Source organism: Eulemur rufifrons, chromosome 16, assembly GCF_041146395.1.
Source record: "Eulemur rufifrons isolate Redbay chromosome 16, OSU_ERuf_1, whole genome shotgun sequence".
Classification (NCBI taxonomy): Eukaryota; Metazoa; Chordata; class Mammalia; order Primates; family Lemuridae; genus Eulemur; species Eulemur rufifrons.
In genome coordinates this window covers 72,429,935-72,442,248 of record NC_090998.1, presented here as the reverse complement: position 1 = coordinate 72,442,248, position 12,314 = coordinate 72,429,935, and positions in this window count along the sequence as shown.

Here is a 12,314-nt window from a genome sequence, read left to right as displayed (position 1 = left end):
CCTGTAATTCTAGCACTCTGGGAGGCCAAGGTGGGAGGATTACTTGAGCTCAGGAGTTCAAGACCTGCCTGAGCAGGAGCAAGACCCTATCTCTATTGTAATAAATTAAAAAAAAAAATGAGAGCTTGGACAAAACTTCCACCTCTGAGCCTGGTTTCTCATCTGTAAAATGAGAGGTAGTGACCCTCAAACCTCTAAGATCCCTTCTACTTTATAACTCCACCTCATTTCTCCTGTGAATTATGTGTTGCATTTTCACCTCTCAGAAGATAATACCCTAAGCCAATTAAAATGGAGATCAGTAGAGATCTAACTCCCTGTGTGATAAACCAAATAGGGGGGACAAGTTCCCCTCACCAGAGACACACGCCTTTTCCACTCACTCTGCAGAATCCCTGCCCAGTGACACCACACAAAAACAAGCCAGAGAAGCTAGTGTCCGTGGAGAGGGAGCGAGGGACTCTGAAGCAGCCCTTCGGTGACTGCCATTCAGACTCATAACACCACTTCGTACCCCATAAATATATGTAACTGTAACTTAAATGATAAGCCATTCAATCAACAATTATTATGCACCTTCTATAATCCCAAGTACTGCACTAGACTCTGGGAATGAGCCGTGAACAATTCATAGTCCTTGACCCCCAGGACGACAGCCTGGAGGTGGGCACAGACAAGTACCCCACTGATGAACAATTCAGCATATCAGGGGATGTAGCAGGATGATAAGGCAGCTCAGAGGAGGGTCACCTAACCCAGTGGGAGTGAGAGTTTAGGACACGAGGAGATGAGCAGATATTCGGGGATGTCACCCCTAAGGAAGAGATCCTGAACAGGGCATGGAAAGAGAAAGAGTTTAGCCTGGTGAAAAAAAGCAGAGAAAAAGCATCCACAAATGCTCTAGGCATTGCAACTTGTTCCGAATGACTGCGGTGTACATTTTAAATGGGCCAACAGCAAGAAGTGAGGCCTGATCGTGAGGGCCCTTGATGCCAAGCCAGGAAGACTAGATTTTATCATGGAGGCGATGGGGATCCCTTGAAGGATTTTAAGCAGGGGAATAACACAGTAACACATTTCCAAAGGGCTATCGGTATTGTGCGGGGTTAGAGAGACATAAGACCAGAGTGCTTGTCTTCAAGAAGCCTATGATCTTACCGTCTTCATGGAGAAGGAGAAGCACAGTATTTGTATGCTTGCTCATGTAAAGTGTGTGTTATGTTTTTGTGTTTTTCATACTTCACATTATTCCGCCTAGAATAGAAAGCTCACCCTTCAGGAAAATGCCTGCCCCTGGGGAAAAGGCTTTTTAAGAGCCCATCCCTGTTCCAAACATGCCTACAGGTTATCTGTAAATCTCTGCTGAAAATTTGGCTGCATCTCATTCCCAAGTCCTCATATCTGATTATAAAAAATCCAAGAGCTCTGCAGTATTCCCTCAAAAATATTATAAGGATTTAACAATCTATCAGCATTAAAGGGGTAGCCCTGTGATCCTCTGCTGACTCCTCAAGGACCTACATCAGTCTGCCTTCTGCAGAAGGGAGAAAGTCCTATTTTCTACAGAAAATTGCTCTATACCAAGGAAATCATGGATCCTTGAATACGCAGACCTGAAGGGAGGAGATTATTCTCAATATTAATAGTATAAGTCCTCAGAGCATCATGTGTTTGGAGGACAAACAGGGATGCATCCAAACACCAGGGCTGCCTTGGAGGACAAACAAAAGTACTAATTGATCTGTGACAATGACATTTACTTGATCAACTCAAAATCCTGGTCCAGAGAACAGGTGGCTTCCCAAATCTGCCATGCATCAATGAATAAATGAAAAAATGCCTGGTTTACATAGAAGTTTGACATTCTGAGTCCACTGCAAGCAGAGTCAATTGTTAATCATGCGGGTTAACAGGGACCTTTGCCAAACATCATGAAAAATGAGAAATAATTAAAAAAAACTTTTTAAATTGGTTTTGAAGTACATTCTGTCTCTCTTTTTTTGGCACCAGCATTAACTTTAAAAAATTTTTTTCATTTATTTTCTATTGTATATTAACAAGTTATAGTTGTATATATTTATGGTGTACAAAGTGGTATAATGATTTTTGAATAGAATATTGGAATGATTAAATTAAGTTATTTGCCATCTCTATGACCTCAAATATTTCATTTTTTTGTGATGGGAACATTAGAAATTCACTCTCTTGGAAATATTGAAATGTATAGTACTTAATTATTAGCTATACTCAGGATGCTGCTCTGTTCTGCTAAAGATTAATTGACAATGACATTTTCTCCTTAGAGTCTGTCACAATCTTCAAAGCTTGTCACATCCCTTTTTTCATGTGAGCTTCTCAGGAGCCCAGCCCTGTGAGCTGGTTAGCAAATGCCCACCTCCAGATGAGGGACTGAGGCTCAGGGTCACTACAAAACTACCAAAGTGGCAGAACTGGGTCTCAAACTCAGTCGTCTGGCTTGAATCTGGTATTTTTTCCTAGGAGGAGCAAAAGGAGCCAAACACACACACATACACCAAAAAAAATTAGAAAATTAAAAAAAAAACCCAAAACACCAAAACACTGGGCTGCGGAGAATAAAGCATGGACTGCAGTAGGGTTTACTTGAGGCTGAGAAATTAACAACAAAGAAGCTATTTTTCACGTGGACTCAAAATGTGAGTTCTCTCTTTTTTCTATTTATACAGGAGCTTTGTTGTTTTAAAAGGCTCTTTCTTCTCATTCAAAATGAGAAAATACCTTCTGACAGCCTTGCAATTAGCAGAGCCTTCAGATACTGGTTTCCTCTGTTCCTGGCGTGGCCCTTTCCCGCAGGGCTCACTGGGTAGAAAGGAGCTGGAGGTCCTGAACTGGCCTCTAAGCTAATTTAGCTGTTCCCAATCCCCATCTCTCAGCCGCTGTCCTCAGGCCTCCTCCTCCCTCCTGAGCTGCTGCCAGGCAGAGATTTTAGAAACAGGAGAGGTAGGAGGGAAAAGGACTGGAAAAGTGAAAACAGAGGGGAAGAAAGAGGAAGAAAATAGATCCCTGGGTAGAAGCCCAAGAAATCGCTGCGTAGAAGTTGCATTCCCTTTGAAGAAAGGAGAGGGGTGGGGCATAAACAAATTACCAATGATACTACCACCGGTGATTCATTCATTCCTGTATTCATTCATTCCACAAATAGCTGCTGAGATCCTCCTGGTGCCAGGGACTGTGAAAGACTGAGAATACACACAACTGGCAAAAACGGATACAATTCCTCCCTTTATTGAGGGTACCGTGGCACAAGTTGTGTTCCCCAGGAAGCCGACTTTGACAGAGATGAGAATGCATAAATTGCATTCGTACCCATGGAAGGAAGTGAAGGAAGCAGGACTGAGCAGGGGACAAGGTCAAAATATGAAACAGGCTCAACGGAAGCCTGGGCCAGCCCCACAGGTGGGGTTCTGAAGGCAGCATGATCTTCCAGAGCTGTTTCCCGGGGGCGACAAGGCCAGGTCTTCATACCCCAGGCAGACCAATCGCTGGAAGGGGGCATGCCCTGGGGCAGGACAGCTCTCTTCAGCTGAGACAAGGGGCTGGCAGCTGAGGGCCACACTTCTAGCAGCTGGGACAATGGTGCTGAGGCTGAAGGCAGGTCTGAGCTGCTGATCAGAGTGTAGCAGACCACCTCACACATAGGCTGGTAGAGGCAGAGGGCAGCCATAAAATGGCACCATGATTGTTGCTACAAAGGAGAGGTACATAATGCCATAAAAAAGTACACGGAGGACTCAATCTAGCCTGGGGGAGAGGTTGGATTTTAGGCAGGGAAAGTGCTCGCGCAAAGGCCCTGGGTTGGGAAGGGGTGTGAAGAGAAGCAGACACAGATTGGGGAACTCTGTAAAAGGTAAAATGGCAGGTCTTGGTTGAGTGTTCACCACGTGCCAGGTATCACGCTTAGCACTTTAGATACATCCTCTCATTTTGCTTCACAACCTCGTGAGGTAGGTGTTCCTGCCAGGGTTCTTCTTCTAGCATCTCTTGGAATCAAAGAGATTCATTCCCTGAAGCCAGGTAGAAAAGCTCATGTCCCAGAAATGTCAAGGCCTGCCCTGGCATTGAGTCAAAAGTGGAACCAGTTGATGGGAGCTGAGATCAAACTAAATAACCAGTTCTCTGAGCAGAGGGAGGAGTTGTAAGGAAAACAGAGAAGCAAGCCAGCCTAGGCCTCCTTTGTGAAAAATGAAAAAGGAAAAGAAAATCAGTATAAACTGAATGTCAAAGCAAGTCTTACCAAAGTGACACATAATAGTGTTGATCATTATTACAAAATTTAATAAAATATTAGATTTGGTTTATTCCTATGTTCATTTAGCAATGCTGCATTTTGGGGACTGCAGAAATCAAATCAAGTGTATTGAAACATAGAATAAGAATAAAATATAACTCTCAGGGCAGCCAATCATTACACTAGCATGAAAGAGGATTTAAAAAAATATTTTTTTTGGTAAGCAATTAGGTAGCTCTGGTTTCTATATCTGATGGTGCGAAATTTGTTGAAATAATACAATCTGCAAAGCAAAAATCACTTCTTGACATTTCTTTGTTTCTGAATTAGAAAAGATATGTGTAGAATGGCTTTTATTAAAAAGTCCAAAAACAGTAGATGCTGGTGTGGATGCAGAGAGAAAGGAACACTTATACACTGTTGGTGGGACTGCAAGTTAGTACAACCACTATGGAAAACAATATGGAGACTTCTGAAAGAACTAAAAGTGGATCTACCATTCAATCCAGCAATCCCACTACTGGTATCTACCCAAAGGAAAATAAGTCATTTTATCAAAAAGACACCTGTGCTAGAATGTTTATTGCAGCACAATTCACAATTGCAAAGATGTGAAATCAACCCAAGTGCCCATCAGTTCATGAGTGGATTAACAAAGTGTGGTATATGTATACCATGGAGTACTACTCAGCCATAAAGAAGGATGAATTAATACCTTTTGCAGCAATTTGGAAGGAATTGGAGACCATTATCCTAAGCGAAGTATCTCAAGAATGGAAGAACAAACAGCACATGTACTCTCTAATGAATGGAACTAACAGATGGGCACAGAGGGAAGTAAAAATCACTGGAAATCAATTAGGGAGGATGAGGGGAGAAGGGGCAAAAACCCACCTAAGGGATGCAATGAACACTATTCAATTGATGGGCACATTTATAGCCCTGACTCAAGCCATGCAACAAAAACATTTGTACCCCCTTAATATTTTGAAATAAATAAAGGAAAAAAATTTAAATGAGAAACAAAAATGTATATGTAAGCAAAATTTCCATAGCAGAGGTCCCCACCTTGGTCTCTGCTGTGACTATGGCAGATCTATGGTGATGACTGGTCCCTCAATTCCCCCAGGGACTAGGGCACCTCCCTGAAGAGAATTCATCCCAAACAAAAGTTGAGCCCAGAAGCGGATGGTTTCAGGGAGGGTTGAGGAAACCTGTTCTGGTGTCAGACCTGGGTTTATATGGCTTCCTAACGATATGACTTCAAGCAAATTACTAACCCCTTCCAAGCCTCAGTTTTCTCATCTATAAAATGAGAGTGATAACACCAATCTCACAGGGCTGTGAGAAACACTGTGGAGTTCTAAAAGTTAAGCAATTCTCAACTTCTAGAAATGAAACATCAAGTATGGGCGTGAGAATGATATTGTGAAAGTATTTTAAGACAATGTGTCTTGGTCCATTCCTGCTGCTATAACAAAATACCTCAAACTGGGTAATTGATAAACAACAGATATTTATTGCTGGGAAGTCCAAGATCAAGACTTCAGAAGATTCAGTGTCTGGTAGGAGTCCGTCTTATGCTTCAAAGATGGCACCTTTTGCTGTGTAAGAACAAATCCTAACTCTGGCAAAGACTTCAACTTTGAACATGTCCAGCAGCAGAGGTGTCCAAAAGGTGAGATTGTGCGCCTTTTCCTGGAGTGGATCCTTTTGATTTGGTGTGACCTTGAATAATGTCACATTTTAGGAACCAGATTTACCTTTTTAAATTTTGTTTTCAGCATATGCCATTTCTTGGACATTGTGATCTGAGTGGAAGAAAAGGATTACACCCCCCCACCCCCCACGGCAAATTTTGTTGTGTGGAAGATGCCAGTGGTTGGGATGATGTAGAAAAGCAACATGTGGTTTCAATGCTACTTTTTCTCTTTAAAGTAAAATCATTTCTAGAAAATCTGCCACCTTTTATTTAATATGTAGGAGGTACTCCATTGTCTCAACATTGGGCTCAGAAAAAGATGTTATAGAAAAAGAACATATATTTTATGAAAGCATTTAATAGATTTTTAGGGGCACATTTTCTAGCCTAACCAGAAGCCAGGTATAATCTGAATCAAACTAAAGAATAACATTTCCCTGGTCTAGTTTCCCAGTTCTGATTAGGCAACACCCAAATGTACTACCCATTGCTCAATAAGTGTCACAGAATTCCTTGAACAAAATTAAATGTGTGCTTGCTTTCAACTCTAAAGGACACACCACAGAATGCCTTCCTGGGTAATTGTTTCAAATGGTGTGATGAAATCAAGCAAACACTGAGGAGGTGGGGCAGTCCCTAGGAGGCCAAGAGCTCTCAGCCCTGATTCTAGTGTTTGAACTTCTCAGCAAGCTAGATGCAACTGCAAAAAGGAACAAAAATAAAGCCACACCCAGCTCCTCCATGAAGTACTGTGTGACTTGCAGCACGTAACTGTTTTTCCTTTTTTTAGAGACACAGAGTCTTGCTATATTGCCCAGGCTGGTCTCAAACTCCTCCCCTGCCTCAGCCTCCAGAGTAGCTGGGGTTACAGGTGCACACCATTGCATCCTGCTGCAGCAAGTAACTTAATCTCTCTGTTTCTCATGTGCCGAATGGGGTGATGTGGGCTCGACTCCCAGTGCTGTAAGGGTAAACACTATCCACTTGGATAAGGATAAGAAACTATCCTCTTGTGGCACAGACGGCTGCCACTCATGGCTATGCAGAACAAAGACTAAATTTCCCAGCATCCCTTGCAGCCAGATGCACTCCTGTGATTCAATTCTGGCCAATGAGATATGAGCAACAACTCGATGCTGTAATGGAGGGTCAAGAGCTGTGTTGGGTCATGAGTATAAAAGTGCTACCCTAGGAACAGCAGAGCAACAAGATAGGAGGAGCTTGGATCCTTGACCTACGTGGAGCCATCATGTGGGTCGTAAACTACAAATGTCCAGACTGTTATGTGAATAAGAAATAAAATTCTATCTTGTTTAAGCCACTATTACTTTGGGTCTCTGTTCCTGTGGAAAAAACTGTATTCTATCTAATACCTCATGAAAAGTAAGTGTTTGGCAAGTGACAAACACACGAGAAAGCACTCAGTCAATGTCAGCTGTGATGATGATGGTGATGATTATGAATTCTGCCTCCACTGACCCTCAGAAGAACATCAGGCAATTAGAAGAGCTATGCATGTGAGGGGCAGCCACCTGTGGTCACTTCACATCACTCCTTTTCATTAATTACAAATGTGCCTGAGTTGGGGCGGAAGCATTTCTAAAGGACCAATTTCTGCTTGAAGGGTCAATTTGTCTCACCATATGCTTTATACCGAAAACCCCCAAAACCAGCAACTGTTGATATTTTCCAAATTCACTTCAGATAATTTTTTAAAAATAAGGTATCACAGATATGATTGAAGCTCCTGGCCTCTCCCATCCAGGTAATAACCCTTCAGAAGTGGTTGGGTATCCTCCCTTTTGTGTATTTATGTCTTAATAAGTATCCACAAGCAATATGTAGTATCATTTGAATAATTGTTTATCTACCATGTATTGGTTATATGCTATATGTAACACTTGGGAACTTGCTCATTTAAGAGAGCAATACAGGCTGGGCACAGTGGCTCATGCCTGTGATCCCAGCACTCTGGGAGGCCGAAGCGGGAGGATCGCTCGAGGTCAGGAGTTTGAGACCAGCCTGAGCAAGAGCGAGACCCTGTCTCTACTAAAAAATAGAAAGAAACTAACCAGACAACTAAAAATATATAGAAAAAATTAGCTGGGCATGGTGGCACATGCCCGTAGTCCCAGCTACTAGGGAGGCTGAGGCAGTAGGATTGCTTGAACCCAGGAGTTTGAGGTTGCTGTGAGCTAGGCTGACGCCAAGGCACTCACTCTAGCCCGGGCAACAGAGTGAGACTCTGTCTCAAAAATAAATAAATAAATAAATAAATAACAAAAAAAAATTTTAAAAAACAGAGCAATACAAACAATGCCACAATAATTATCCTCGTTAAACCTGAGTGCTGCGAGCAGTGATGTTTATTATCCTCTGTGCTTTTTGTGTATTTGAAATACATTATAAACACTTTTAAAGGAAAGGTAAAGGATTTAAAATAACTCCTCAGAAACTGTTTTGACATATAACATCACCAAGACTACAGGAGTTGGGGGTGGGAGGCAGGCACAGCTAGTTGTTTCCTAAAAATTTTACCCTATGTGTATGAGCAATTCACTTAAAAAAAAAAAAAAGAAAGAAAGAAAGAAAACACAGCATGCAAAAACTCTGAATGTACCCAGCAGATATGGATGACTAAGCACTCTACAAATGTAAGCCTAACTTTCTAAAATATCCATCACAGTTTTTTTCTTAAAACACTGAGTTTAGGTGTATTTGGTAGGCATAACTGTACCTATAAAATAAAGTGCCTGACAAAACTACTTTTTTATTGTAGTTATTGTAGTTAATCTTGGTAGGTGACCAATAAAACTCTCTCAAGCATAAAAATATTAGATTTGGATAAAATGAATCATTTCCTCTTGGCCTGGGGAATAAAAATGCAGATCATTGGAGTATCAATTTTTTTATACAGGCATTCCACCAAACCTCATTTATATATATGGTTTATTCATTCAAGGGTTGCATCTACTTCTTACATTCTTTCTGCACCATTACAGGGGTAATAGTGACAAAAACATGATTTTTTTAAAGAATTTATGAGTTCAGAAGAATAGGAACAAAAGAATGTTTTGAGCTCTCATATACTCACGTACCCAATGAGGACTCACCAGGAAGCAGCAAGCACCACAGTGCTTTCCCTCTGAGAGCTGTCAAATTAGAAACAAGTACATTGTCTCCATGTGGGTGTTCCCTGTACTTTTATTTGGCAACCAAACTATCACTTGTTGTTTTCCATATGCCATTTACATGAAATCAATGGATTTAAGTTGGAGATTTTCCAGGTTGCAGTTATTTTGATAATGTGTGCCAATCATCTCAGTAAACACAGGATCCTGAACTTGATTTTTCTGCTAAAGTAATCAGCAAGGAACAGGCAGCCGCATTTCTGGTTCCACCCCTCGAGATTGCTCATACTCTGATGGTTTTATTGGCCATTTTAAAGCTACGTTCCACACAACTGCTGGGTGCCCTTTAAATTGTCAAGCAATTACCCCAAATAACACTGTGCTGGAAAAATATCTTGGGATTCTCTTTAAGAAGGGAACATGACCGGAAGAACAAGGTACCTTGTAAGGCCAATGGCTTTTTAAAAATATAATAATACAATAAGAAAGAAAATAATTTCTTGATTATTTTGAACTGGAATTCAATTTACCAACTAAAGTTCTTTGAGGAAACTGGACCAGATCCCATCTGATAAACATACCAGCATCAATGCTGTTACGGAAGGTGGAAAGGTGGGAAAGAGGAGTCCAAACCGTGGACTATGGCATCAGGCTGTACTAACTCAGACTCAGCCCTGGGTTCTGCTTCTGAAGGGCTGTGTGAGTTGGGGCAAGTGGCCTACACTTTCTGAGTCTTCATTTTCCAATCTGAAAAATAAGGATAATCGCAATGACTAACCCACGTGAGAATGACACAAGACAATGCATGCAGAGTATTTAGCACAACGCCTGCACACAGTGACTCCAGGTGAATGTTAGTGGTGACTTTTATTGTTGTAATTAAGGTGGTTGTTACCACGGGATGGTCTGTTAAGCTGAAGGCGGCTGAGACTCAAAGGTCTGGATTTCGAGCTATTTTTGCAAGCAATGAACTACTAAAAATAGGAGGCAGTGTTTACTCTCATAGCTTCGGGGAACAGCTATGACTTGGTTTCTGACCAAGTAGATTCGGCAGTGGACTAAACAGTCTGGTAACTGCCTCTCAGTTCAGACCACATCCTGAATGGACCTCACTCCAAGGAGGTTTAGACAACCCAAAAAAGCAGGCCCAACACATTTCTCTAGGCCAGATACTTTGTGAGGCTTTCCAAGATGAGCAGGTATTTTCCCTTTTTGATTTTACCCAGAAAACTACGAAGATGGAGGGGACCCAGGTGACAACCTGGTTGTGAGTTGTATGACTTCCTGTGTTCCTTCCCTCACCACCATCCCCATACCATGTCAGGATATGCATCTTAGTGGATTATAGAAGACAGATCTCCGAGGCAGAAAAGAGCCCCCTTCTCTCCTGGGAGCTGAGCAGTAAAGGGGAGTTTTGTTATAAACCACCCTGTGTGTGAGACTGACCACAATCCAAAGCGGGGAGCACCACCCAAACTTGAACCACGCCTGGCCTAAAGGGCCTTATCAAATAGGAGAGACTCATCCCCTAAAATAATATCTCCCAAAATTTCTTATAGATCTGAAATGTGCCTTTGAACCTTAATTGAAAACTGGATTTACTTCCTGGGTTTGATTTTTCATTTGGAGGAAGCACATTCTCATGCCAATATGTTGTGTGGTTCACATGACTTTATACACACATATATGTATGGTATGTATGTGTGTGTACACTGCAAATACTGAGGATTGATGTAATTTTCTTTGTCTCATTTCGTCTTGGCCCACAGCATGCAATCTGTAATATATCCAGTATGGGTCTGGGCCTACAGTCACAGACTGATGGTTGTCAGCAAGTGATGAAGAATGTCGAGTCTCTTAAAGATTTTTATTTATTTATTTTTTTTATTTTTTATTTTTTTGAGACAGAGTCTCACTCTGTTGCCCAGGCTAGAGTGAGTGCCGTGGCGTCAGCCTAGCTGACAGCAACCTCAAACTCCTGAGCTCAAGCGATCCTCCTGTCTCAGTCTCCCGAGTAGCTGGGACTACAGGCATGCACCACCATGCCCGGCTAATTTTTTCTATATATATATTTTTAGCTGTCCATATAATTTCTTTCTATTTTTAGTAGAGATGGGGTCTTGCTCTTGCTCAGGCTGGTCTCGAACTCCTGAGCTCAAACGATCCGCCCACCTCAGCCTCCCAGAGTGCTAGGATTACAGGCGTGAGCCACCGTGCCCGGCCAGATTTTTATTTTTATTACATATTTTTAAAAATTTTTTATCAAAATTTTTGTGAAAATTTCCTAGCAAATTCAATAAAGAAGCGAATAGGAGGAAGGAATAAGGAAAGATAGTTGTATAATGTATTAACATGTTGTCCAATGTACATGAGTACCCATGCATAATTTTTACCCATACATGGATATAAAAGCATTGAATAGAATTATAGATTCTAGAGTTTGGAAGTGACTTAAAGAGATTATCTAACTATCCAAATGCTGGTTCTTCAAAAAAACTAATAAAATAGTTATATGCAGGCAATATGACCATCTATATTTTAAAAATCCAAAAGACTCTTTAGACAAACTATTAAAATTAGTAAGAGTTCAGGAAGGTTGCTGGATATAACAGAAAACAAAGAGAAGGTAGAATTTTTTTAAAAGAAGATTCCATTAACAAAAGAAACAAAAACTTTAGGAAACTCATAAATAGGTGACGAAGTGAAGCTTGATTAAGGCACATAAAAGATATAAATAAATGAAAGGATATACCATGTTCATGTATGGGATGGGAAGGCTCAAAGATGGCAATTGTTCTGTAAATTCATTGCAATTACAATTAAAATCTATTTACCCCTTGTGGCATTTGACAGTTTATCCTTCAGTTAATATCAAACAGTAAAGGACCAAAAATGGCGAAGATAACATAGATGAATAAAGAAATACCATTCACCACACTAGACAGCAAGGCTTATTATAAAACTAGAGTAGTTACAAAAAAACGGCATTGGTGTACAGACAGACGAATAGAACAGAATAGAGTGCCCATAAGCAGACCCATGCTTATGGGAAAACTTGATATATACCAGACATTAAATATCAGTAGGGAAAGGATAAGACTATTCAATAAATGGCACTGGGTCAGTTAGTTTTCCATTTGGAAAAGAAAAAAAAAAAAATTGGCCAGGCGTGGTGGCTCACACCTGTAATGCTAGCACTCTAGGAGGCTGAGGC